The sequence below is a fragment of the Danio rerio genome, chromosome 13, assembly GCF_049306965.1.
Source record: "Danio rerio strain Tuebingen ecotype United States chromosome 13, GRCz12tu, whole genome shotgun sequence".
Taxonomy (NCBI): Eukaryota; Metazoa; Chordata; class Actinopteri; order Cypriniformes; family Danionidae; genus Danio; species Danio rerio.
This window is the reverse complement of record NC_133188.1, coordinates 52,005,173-52,017,621: the sequence shown is the minus strand read 5'-3', so window position 1 is coordinate 52,017,621 and position 12,449 is coordinate 52,005,173. Positions and strand designations below refer to the sequence as shown.

Here is a 12,449-nt window from a genome sequence, read left to right as displayed (position 1 = left end):
CGATAATAACTCTGTATGAATGGCACGGTACGGTATTTACTGAATAATTTACAGGAAAAACAAAACTAATGAAAAGACTCGAAAAAAAGTGCCAAAAGTGTTTATTTACCTTTGCACAGAACATATCAATGACACAAATTAGCCATCTATCTGTAAGTTTCGAAACAGGAACTTCAATTTTTCAATTTTAATAACAAAAAACTATTAAACCATATAAAAAAATAAAGTTTCAATTTAGTATTGTTGAAAACTCATCACATTCAACATTTAATCACTCACTCACTTAGATAGAGATGGGTTTTTTAAGGAAAATTATCATATAACTATAATCTGGTAAAAGCTGGGATCTCTGGGCATGTCCCCTGCAAAACCCCTCTCATTTGGGACTGCGGTTTCTGGGACAGAGAGATATGATTTAGCCAAGGTTAACAGTAGTGTGTAACGTTGTGCATTGTCTTTCCACCACTTGAGAGGACAAGCCATGAGTGAGATAGAGGTCTCTTTGCTGTACAAGTCAATGTCTGCATCAATCTAACAAGTGTGCTGTGTTCTGCAGTCCTCATGACTGTTTTTAGTCGTATTCCCCGACTTATATTTCACCACAGTCTGGCAGTGCCTGCATACTGTTTTTTTCTTTGTCTGTCACCTTTTCTCCTTTTTTGTATCTTTTTAGAAAGAAACCGAAATGCTTCCACACATCCGATTTAAAACCCGCTTTAGGTTCGATCATTTCCAGCTCTTTTTCTTCCCGCTACTAGCAGCACACTCCATTTCCGCATTACTGGATCTGTACTGACAACAGACCGCAAAGGATGATGGCCACGCCTAGGCTGATGGGAATTGTAGTTCCCGCTACCTCTCGTTCGCTTCATTCGCCACTTTTGGGGTTGTTTTTATTAAAACAAATATAAGCATGCATAAAATAAATAATACTGCTATTAATAATCACATTATACAAATGCAGATTGTCATCAATAAACTGAAAAAGCCCACTGACAGGCATGGAGGTCATTTTAATTTAGAAAATAATCATTTTTGTAACATTTTAATCCGTTATTGTTTTCATCTGTAAAGATATTTGTGTATTGCTCTACATCCTGTCTGTATTAAGTGTTTAGACCTGCATATGCTTAACTAATGTGCTCTGTGCAGTCTATTTCAGATCCTCAAAATAGCAACGTGCCAACAATAACACGCCTCTTTTATAGACCAGCACATTCATGAGCCCACAAAGTGTCGCAAATGGATTTGCTATTCAAACAACATGGAGCAAAACGTGAAAATAAGGTTGCGCTGGTCTGAAAATAGCAACAAATCGCGCCATACACGTCTTGTGCCTTATTGCGCCGTGTGTATGATAAGGCCCTAAATATGAAACTGATAATAATAATAATAATTTTTTAATACATTTATTTTAAGGATTTTTATAAATGCACAAAGACATTACTTTCAGTTAAAACATTTTCAGCATAAGTTGCTCCTTATTTTTCTCTTTTCAAACTTCAAATCCAGCTGTTTCGTAGACATTTTGTGGAATGTTTTTAAAAATGTAAACTTTTTTTTTTTTAATCCATTTTTATAATGATTTTAATCCCCATTTTATATCTTGTTTCATATTTGCTCTAGATACAGGGCGCTTTGAATTCCAGCTCTTTATCTTTAAAGCTGGCCTAGCTGTTTTACCTGGAAATGAAAGTCTGATGTAAGTACTGGAATATTTCCTTAATTCTCATCTTTTTTTTATTGCTTTCCCAATACGACTATATTATGAAAGTAATGGCATGATTTATGCAGTGCTGATGTAGTGCAGAGGACGGTCTCTGTGTTTTCCCTCAGAGCTTCAGCGTTTACACACAGACTGTCACTAGAATAAGAAACCTCCCCTTACATTAGCTGATAATGAGGATTATTGCTCTTTTGTGTTCATACAGAGTCAGCGAAACATCCAGTTCAGCAGAGCCACACACTTTAGCACTCATATAGTATGTGAAGCCTTAACAGATTCATCCCAATGGTATGAAAGGACAATTCAGAAAATCGTGGCTCAGTTTTTTGAAAACGACTGAAGTAAAGCACATTTTCTCTACTTTCACCTGTATGACACACACACCATTTCTTTCTTTATAGAATGGGCTATATGCACAGCTAATGTTTTTCAGCCAACCAAAAAACTTATGGTTAATGTGACTTATTTTAATTTTATAAGGTTGCTTTTACAGCATCCATGTTGTAATGTAATTATAATATAATCAGTTGAATAGACTCATCAGGCATAAAACAAGGTACAAGACTGTTTAATGCAGCAGGAGCAGCAGACGTGTACAGAAACTCCATTGAAAATACAGGGGTGAAATACATTTTTATATTTTAAAGACATGGTGCAGAACAATGTCTTTTAATGCAATCATTATTGCCCAGGCTGATACCCACTTTATATCATATCTCAATCAGGTATTGAGTATCATTGATTTTTAAAGAAATCAGATCTTAAACGCTGAGATTTTGTAATGGCATGACTGTTCACAGCGTTTTAGCTGGCTTCCTGAAAATTAAAAGTCTTTGTGCATTTACGCCATTATTATTGCCAGATATAAAGAGAGAATTCTGACTTTTCAACTTGCAATTATGACTTTTTATTTTAGATTTCAGACTTTAAAAATAAAAAATTAAAGGCCGACATCAGTGACAGGTCAGTATAGGACATAAAAAAATGTGCAATCTTAAAAGCATCTGAGAACAATGGAAAGCAGTTCCCGCCACTGAAAAAAAAAAAAAAAAATTGTTTATCTCATAATTGCGTGATGGAAACTCGCAGTTCTGACCAAAAAAGTCGTTGTGAGCAATACTTTTTGAGAAAAAAAGTCTGAGTACTGAGATAAAGTCGCAATTGCGAGTTATAAAGTCAGAATTTTGAGAAATAAAGTCACAATTGTTAGGTAGAGAGTTTTAAAGTCAGAAATCTCTGTTTATGTCTCGCTATTCTGAGATAAAAAAAAGTCACAATTGTGAGTTAGACAGTCAGAATTTTGAGAAATAGTCACAATTGTTAGGTAGTGTTTTAAAGTCAAAATTCTCTCTTTATATCTCGCTATTCTGAGACAAAAAGTCACAATTGTGAGTATGAAAGTCAGAATTTTGAGAAACAAAGCCGCAATTATTTACTTATAAATAAAGCCAGAATTATCTCTTCATATCTCACTATTCTGAGATAAAAAGTCGCAATTGTGAGTAAGAAAGTCAACTTTGAGAAATAAAATCATAATTGTGAGTTAGAAAGTCAGAATTTTGAGAAATAAAGCCACAAATAAGAGTAAGAAAGTCCGAATTTTGAGAAATAAAGCTGCAGTTGTAAGTTAAAGAGTTATAAAGTCAGAATTCTCAGTTTATGTCTCGCTATTCTGAGATAAAAAGTCACAATTGCGAGTAAGAAAGTCAGAATTTTGAGAAATAAAGCTGCAATTGTGAGTTAGACAGTTATAAAGTCAGAATTCTCCCTTTATATCTCACTAATCGGAGATAAAAAGTCACAATTGTGAGTTAGAAAGTCAGAATTCTAAGAAACAAAGCCGCAATTATTTAATTATAAATAAAGCCAGAATTATCTCTTTATATCTCACTATTCTGAGATAAAAAGTCACAATTGAAAGTAAGAAAGTCAGACATTTAAGAAATAAAATCATAACTGTGTGCAAGAAAATCAGAACTTTGAGTAATAAAACTGCAATTGTGAGTTAAAGAGTTTTAAAGTCAGAATTCTCTCTTTATATCTTGCTATTCTGAGTTAAAAAGTCACAATTGCGAGTAAGGAAGTCAGAATTTTGAGAAATAAAGTTGCAATTGTAAGTTAGAAAGTTTGAATTTTCTCTTTATATCGAGCAATTCTCAAATAAATTCTTTGTGACTCACAATTGCGATTTTTTTTTTTATTTTATTTTTATTTTTTTTTCCCCTCAAAATTCTGACTTTCCAACTTGCAATCGTGACTTGTTCATCACATAATTGCGAGATATAAAGAGAGAATTTTGACTTTATATCTCACAGTTGCTAAATTTTTTCAGAATTCTGACTTTTCTTTCTTAAAATTGCAAGTTTATTGCCCAAAATTCTGACTTTGACCTTTTTTATTTTTTATTCAGTGGTGAGAACAGGCTTCTATAGTTCTCAGATCATTTTAAGATTGCAGATCTCCTACACTGACCTGGTACTGATGTCGGCTGGTCAGTGGTCAGTTTAATTGGATCCTCAGAGACGGTCTTTCTCTCACACGCTTAGAAAATATTATAGATTTCTGTCAAACCTAGCAATTAAAACACAGTCATAAGATAATAAGTTAGTTTCTTCACCCCGATGGATAATTTCGTAGGCGGTTTCCTGTTTTAAAGGAACTCTGTGCTCCACAGCTATCAGATATTGATCCCTGGAGGGAAGTAAATGGTTATCAACATATGTTTCAGTCAATATAATAGATTAATACTCTGATAACACGCTGTGGCATTTAAGTGAAATGTTTTACAGTGAAAATGACTAATTAATCCCTTAATGAGAGATGCTGTCAACAAAACCATGCAGAGTGATTCCCGACTGCTTCGCTGATGTACTAATTAGCAGGTTTTTTTATACTGAAGAAAAGCAATTACTTTTTATTTAACATATGGGACTTTTGGAGTCTTTAGGAGTGAACTCCTTTGCTTTTTTTCTGACTCTACATGATGTGAATTCTTGCTAGGTCCACATTTTGTTTTAAGTAGTCTCCCAGAATGGATATTTTCATATTGAACAGTGTTGCAGATTTAGCTTGCTTTGTGGTATGAATAAATGATGTGGTTGCTATTACAGGGTTATTATTTTGCTGTTAGCTGACTTTATTTATGCAGCTGCTGTTGTTTTTTTGGGCACTGATATTTAAGAGTTATGATTTATTAATGATGATCTGACTATTTTTTTATTTTTTTTGCTATGTTCTGACCTTATTAATAATAATAATAATAATTCCTTACATTTATGTAGCGCTTTTCTGGACACTCAAAGCGCTTTACACAATGGGGGGAATCTCCTCATCCACCCCCAGAGTGCAGCATCCACCTGGAGGACGCGACGGCAGCCATTTTGTGCCAGACCGCACACCACAAACCAGCTGATTGGTGGAGAGGAGACAGAGTGATGAAGCCAATTGGAATATTGGGATGGTTCGGAGGACATGATGGACAGAGGCCAGTGGGCAGATTTGGCCAGATTTGGCCTCTTTTTCAAAAGAAAACCTTGGATTTTTAACAACCACAGAGAGTCGGGACCTCGGTTTAAAGTCTCATCCGAAAGACTGAGCAGTATAGCGTCCCCATCACTATACCGGGGCATTAGGACCCTCTGCGCTGCTGGCTAGTGAGAACCCAGTGGTTCTCAAGCTGTGGTATGTGTACCACTAGTGGTACCCGGACTTACTTTTAGTGATACGCGGAGGAATCACTAAGTAATTAACAAAAAAATTAATACAATTTTAATCATTTGATGCGTACGATAATAGGGATGTGATCAAAATTGGCTGTTCTCTTAAAGACTATGATCAAAGCACTGTGCTTAGAACGTTTACTTTAGTGCATCGAGTCATCATCAGCTGCTAAAAATCAATCCATATAAGGCAGAACTAGAGAAAGAGGTGCGTGGTGCTTGCAGAGCAGATACTAGAGCAGTGGTCCCCAACCCTTGGGCCACAGACTGGTACCGGTCTATAGATCAATTAGAACCGAACAATCATTTATTTTGGAATAAATATATATATATTATTTTTATTTATTTATTTTTTTTAAATACTGTAAATATTGCAATATATTTTTATGATTTAATATTACTGTATTAGTAAAATTTTTGTCAGAAAGACTTGTCTTGTCATGGACCAATCTTTTCACCAATGAGGTGAATCACAACATTACACTTTTATTGCTTATTTTCATAAGCAAAATAGCTTATGAAAATAAAACAAAGACACAAGACTTTGAGCTTTTCTGCCTTTAGAAAAAAGAAAATCTGTTTATTAATAGTTGAATTTTTTCATGTATATTTGCTCTTTTTAATTATGTATGAGACCCTGATTGTTGTTCTGACAACTTATGAAGTCAAAACATTTAATTCTGCAGTTTAACAACATTATTTTTATTGACATTTGCAGTGGTTTGAACCATTTTTTTTAAATGAGATTTCTTTTAATGAATCAGCTCTTTAACCAATTATGTATCATAATTTACATGACCAGGCCAGATATTGTTTCCAAGCACAAAGCACAGCAGTCACAAACTATAGCAAACTGTTAATTAATGCACATTTACAGGGCTGTTAATTTAACACTGTTAATTTGTTATGTTTTCTCAGAGATGGAAGGGCATCCGCTGCGTAAAAACTTGCTGGATAAGTTGGCGGTTCATTCCGCTGTGGCGACCCTGGATTAATAAAGGGACTAAGCTGGCAAGAAAAATGAATTAATTTGTCATGTTTGTTGTATTATTTAAAGATAAAAAGATAAAATTTTTAAAATGAAGAACAAAAACTGAAAGGAATTTGCACTAATGTATTATTTGTCAACCCTATTATTGTGAAACTCTCATTGGATCTTTAAAACACTAATGTGGTGAAAATATATATGAAATTGTGAGCTAAAGCACAAAATGGTGAAACATATCAACTGTTATTCTTAATTCTGTTAGAGATTTCGTAATTTAACAATAGTATAAACCACAATTAGTAACAAAATCAAATGTTCCCCGTCACATTTAAGCACTTATTTTACCTTAGTATGTATTTATATTTGCTGATAAAGTCTAAACAACATTGCATGCAATAAATATAATATGGAAAATTAATTCCTAATATGACAGCACGGTTGCCTCACAGCAAGAAGGCAACTCTGTGGAGTTTGCATGTTCTCCCTGTGTTGGCGTGGGTTTCCTTTGGGTGCTCCGGTTTCCCTCACAGTCCAAACACATGCGGTGTAGGTGAATTGGGTAAACAAAAACTTGGCTGGTGTGTGTGTGTGTGTGTGTGTGTGTGTGTGTGTGTGTGTGTGTGTGTGTGTGTGTGTGTGTGTGAACGTGAACAAGAATGTATAGGTCTTTCCCAGTGCTGAGTTGCAGCTGGAAGGGCATCCGCTGTATAAAACATATGCCATAATAGTTGGCGATTCATTCCGCTGTGGCAACCTCTGATAAATAAAGCACTAATTCAAGGGAAAATGAATGAATGAATAATTCCTAATATAAAAGGTTGAGCTGAAGTAAAATTCTATATAAGGCATTTAGGGCAATGTCGTTTTTCAATACAAACGTTAAGTTTCATTTTTAGAAGTTGCAGTAATGCAAACCGATGATCTTGCTCAGAGCTTACAGTATGTCTGTCTGAAATCCTAATTTTTATTTGTAGATTAAATGATGTGTTTTGCTTCTGAAACCTGACAGTTGCACTCTTTAACAAACACTAAATGATTCATTAATGCACATTTGTCCGTCAGATAAATGTGCAGTGTGTGTGTGTGTGTGCTGATGATGATAAGTGAACATACTGTACTGTACCTGCATCTGTGTGTGTGTGTGTGTGTGTGTGTGTGTGTGTGTGTGTGTGTGTGTGTGTGTGTGTGTGTGTGTGTGTGTGTCAGAGCTGACTCTGCCGCCCGCTCTTCACAGAATGACACTGAATCAATAGACTTCCCCAATGCCGAGCTCTCCACAGATCTAACAGCCCCTCCAGAGACGCACTGTCATTTAATCGCGCTGGTAATTATAAACAGCAACTTTCAGGGTGAATCCTGACAACTTAGTGATAGATGCAACCATATGTTCTGCGCTGCCCAAACAGCGTCAATAGAGGAGAGAGAGAGAGATTTATTAGCTAGACTCATCTTTTTTTTTCATCAGCATTTCTTTCTTGTTCTTCAGAGCCAAGTCAAATTATATAAGCATGATGTGATTGGAGCATGCAACAACCAAATGTGACCCTGGACAACGAAATCAGTAATAGTCAATAGCCAAAAATACCTTGTTTAAGGAAAAAATGCTAGAATTTTTCGTAAATTATTAGAATATGACATGAAGATCATATTAGCCAATTTGCTACTGTAAATATTTAAAAACATATTGATTAGTTATATGCATTGTAACTTAATTTGGACATCTTTTTGATGGGCTCATATTTTACCCCGTTTTCAAGATTTAAGATGCAGTGCTTCTGGAAATTATTCATAGCGCTTCACTTTTTCCACATTATTTTTATGTTACAGCCTTGTTCCAAAATGGATTTAAAATTGTTGCAAATTTATTAAAAATAAAATACCTGAAAAGTCACATGTACATCAGTATTCACAGCCTTTGCTCAATACTTTGTTGATGCACCTTTGTCAGCGATTACAGCCTCAAGTCTTATTAAATATGATGCCACAAGCTTGGCACACCTGTCTTTGGGAATTTTTGCCCATTCCTCTTTGCAGTACCTCTCAAGCTCTATCAGGTTGGATGGGAAGCTTCGGTGTACAGGCATTTTCAGATCTTTCCAGAGATGTTCAATAGGATTTAGGTCTGGGCTCTGGCTGGGACACTCAAGGACATTAACAGAGTTGTTGTGAAGACATTCCATTGATTATTTTGGTGGTGTGTTTTAGGTACTTTTCCTGCTGGAAGATGAACCGTCGCCTTTGTCTGAGGTAAAGAGCACTGTGAAGCAGGTCTTCATTCAGGATGTCTCTGTACATTGCTGCGTTCATCTTTCCCTCTATCCTGACTAGTCTTCCAGTTCCTGCTGCTGAAACACATCCCCACAGCATGATGCTGCCACCACCATGCTTCACTATAGGGATGGTATTAGCCTGGTGATGAGCGCTGCCTGCTTTTCTCCAAACGTAACGCCTGGCATTCACTCCAAAGAGTTCAATTTTAGTCTCATGAGACCAGAGAATTTAGTTTCTTATGGTCTGAGAGTCCTTCAGATGCCTTTTGGCAAATTCCAGGAGGGAGTGTCTTCTGCCTGGCCACTTCACCATACAGGCCTGATTGGTGGATTGCTGCACAGATGGTTGTCCTTCTGTAAGGTTCACCTCTCTCCACAGAAGAACGCTGGAGCTCAGACAGAGTGACCATTGGGTTATTGATCACCTCCCTGACTAAGGCCATTCTCCCCCGATCACTCAGCTTAGATGGCCGGCCAGCTCTAGGAAGAGTCCTGGTGGTTCCAAACATCTTCCGCTTACAGATGATGGAGGCCGCTGTGCTCATTGGAACTTTGAGAGCAGCAGAAATGTTTCTGTAACCTTCCCCAGCCTTGTGCCTGATGACAATCCTGTCTCGAAGGTCTACAGACAATTTCTTTGTCTTCCTTCCTTTGTGCTTTGACATGCACCGTCAACCCTGGGACCTTACATAGACAGGTGTATGCCTTTCCAAATCATGTGCAATCAGCTGAATTGACCACAGGTGAACTCTAATGAAGCTGCTGAAACATCTCAAGAATGATCAGTGGAAACAGAATGTACTTGAGCTCAGTTTAGAGCTCCACGCCAAAGGCTGTGAATACTGACATATATACTGTGATATACTGTATATATGATATATATGATATACTGTGAATACATGTGATTTTCAGCTTTTTTTACTTTAAATAAATTTGCAAAAATTTCAAAAACTTTTTTCACATTGTCATTATGGGGGATTGTGTGTAGAATGTTGAGGAAATCAATTAATTTAATCCATTTTGGAATAAGGCTGTAACATAAACAAATGTGAAAAAAGTGAAGCGCTACGAATACTTTCCGGATGCACTAAAATGTGTGCTTTATACAGAAAAAACAGAAGCCTTGTTAATCCACACCACGACCATCATCAACACAATCATTGTGGTGTGTTTCAAGGCAGAGGATGATTGATTTTGCCATGGTGGGGGTTGATAGTTCAGGAAATTGGTCTTTTGTTGAATAACGATACTCCAACATGAGTGAATACTGCATTTGGCACATAAAAAAAGTAAATTGGTTTGAGAACTAATCAATAAAAATGTCGTTTCCAGGCAGTTTGATTAAAGGAAAGCTGCATAGTTCCTGTCCCTGATCTCCCCTAAATAAGTTAAGATGGTATGCTCCGTCCACAGTCAGAGGAATGCTGTAGGGGTTGCTGGAATGTGGGTAATCACGCACATATATTTTGGGAATGTCTGAAGATGCTTGCATTTTGGCAAGGGGTACAGATAATGAAAATTATGCAGATAGATCTACCTTTAACTCCCCTGTTTTTCTTGCTTGAAGGGATACCCCAGGATATATATAATAAAAACCAGAGATATTTACTACATACTTTTACTAAGTGCAGGAAAGACCATAACAACAAATTGGATGAAGCCACACCCTCCAACAATAGTACAGTGGATAAAAAAACTTGAATGTATATATAGAATGGAGTATATGACTGCTCAACCTCAACTAAAACAGGATATTTTTAAACAAAGATGGGCACCTGTTACGTTGTATCTGAATCGGACATAGTATTTCTAGCTCCTTTGAAACTGAAAATATTATATGTTTTTTTTTTTTTTGTATTTTATTTTTATTTACATCTGCGGCTACTGTCGTTTTATTTTTTCTTTTAATAATTGCTGCTGTCACTGAATGTTCTGTTCTGTAAAATGCTTAAATGTATAAAAATAAAGTAAAAAAAAAAAAAGATGGTATGCTTCAATATTCGATTTAGCAATTAGGAACATTTCTGTGGAATGTCTTAAAGGGACAGGTCACCTGAAAATTATAATTTCCTCATTATTTAACCACACAAAAGTGGTTTTCTTATGAATTTATTTCTTCAGTTGATGACAAAATAAGATAATCTGAAGAATGTTGGGGAAAAAGAAGCCACAAAGAAACTCAAACATGTTTAGGACCAATGGAGGACAAGGAGATTATTACAGAATTGTTATTTTGGGGAGGTGACACGATGGCTCAGGTGTTAGCATTGTCACCCCACAGCAAGAAGGTTACTGGTTCAAGTCCCGGCTGGATTAGTTGACGTTTCTGTGATGAGTTTGCATGTTCTCTCAATGTTGGCATGAGTTTCCTCCGGGTGCTCCGGTTTCCCCCACAGTCCAAACACATGTGGTATAGGTGAATAAATCAGTGTGTGTGAATGAGTGTGTATGGATGTTTCCTAGTTATGGGTTGCAGCTGGAAAGGCATCAGCTGTGTAAAACATATTCTGAATAAGTTGGTGGTTCATTCCGCTGTGGCGACCCCAGATTAATAAAAAGACTAAGCCATAAATCTCAAACTGGATACCTGAAGGGCCGCAGCTCTGCACAGTTTTGCTCCAACCCTAATTAAACACAGCTGATCCAACTAATCAGCAGGTGTGAGTTGAAAGTGGTTTAAGTTAAACCATGCAGAGCTGCGGCCCTCCAGGAATTGATTTTGAGACCTTTAAATTGTAATCTTAAGTATAAGAGTTTAATTGTAATGGAACTATCTTATATTAAACTCTCCTGTGTATCCTGAGTTAAACATTGTGTTCCTGTTACCTGCTTTGATTAATGCTGTGATTTAATTTCATGTGATCAAAAGGCCTTCTGTTTGAGTAGTAACGCTTTGAATTGGACTCTAGAGAAGAAGGGAAGATCAGTCTAGGTAAGCTGATGAATGAAGTATCATGTCCTCCCTACAGCAAAATGGGTTTAAGTGTTTTTGTCAAGGGCACGGATCTGTAATCTCAATCACTCTCTTGTTCCAGGGCAAATCTTTCTTACGAGTGAATTTTCAACCTTTGTTTATTACTACTACTGCATATGTATGTAGGAATGTATTATCCAAAATATGCAATGCTATCATTATCCATTCATTATGCAGATGTTTATATATTTATATGCAATAACATACATAGCATCCAATGTACTCTGGCTTTATTCATAGCTCTAAAGTACATTCCTTATATGCAGTGGTGTAAAGTAACTAATTACAATTACTCAAATTACTGTAACTGATTAGTTTTTCAGCAATTGTAATTTACTAAGTAGTTTTATAAATATGTACTTATACTTTTCTTTGAGTACATTTTAGTGCAGTATTAGTACTTTTACTCCACTACTATCTTTCAACCTGCAGTCGCTGCTTAATTATTTCTTGTCTATGAGGATTGGAAAAATCAGTCCTGTAATTCCTGTCCCATAAATCCCCTCAAAATGAACTATCTCAAAACATGGGCGATTTTTTTTTTTTTTTTTTTTTTTTTTTTTTATAATCGCAGCAAACTGTGTGGAAGCATTAAAAGTTTACAAGAAGATGTCCAAAATCTTTACACACATTGACCCAGAGCCTGTTTAGATGCATGTCTATGATGAGAAGATGACAGATGTTTACTGTATGATGTCTAGGGCCAGACAGAATCTGCAGACATTCTTTGCTATTTCTGCAGAGAATTTGGTAAAAAAAAATTTTTTTTGAA

At 36.1% G+C, this 12,449-nt stretch overlaps 1 protein-coding gene across 2 annotated transcripts in view; it reads left to right on the top strand.

Annotated features, from left to right (window-relative positions):
• Nucleotides 1-12,449, top strand: part of kcnk12 (potassium channel, subfamily K, member 12) — a 136,078-nt gene that overhangs the window by 50,189 nt on the left and 73,440 nt on the right. The window contains exon 2 of one of the 2 annotated variants that reach the window (XM_073920347.1): nucleotides 1,627-1,702. The exons of the other annotated variant lie outside the window; for it this stretch is intronic. The gene's annotated coding sequence lies outside the window, so the exon portion shown is untranslated. The remainder of the gene's footprint in view (nucleotides 1-1,626; nucleotides 1,703-12,449) is intronic. 2 annotated transcript variants of the gene reach the window in all.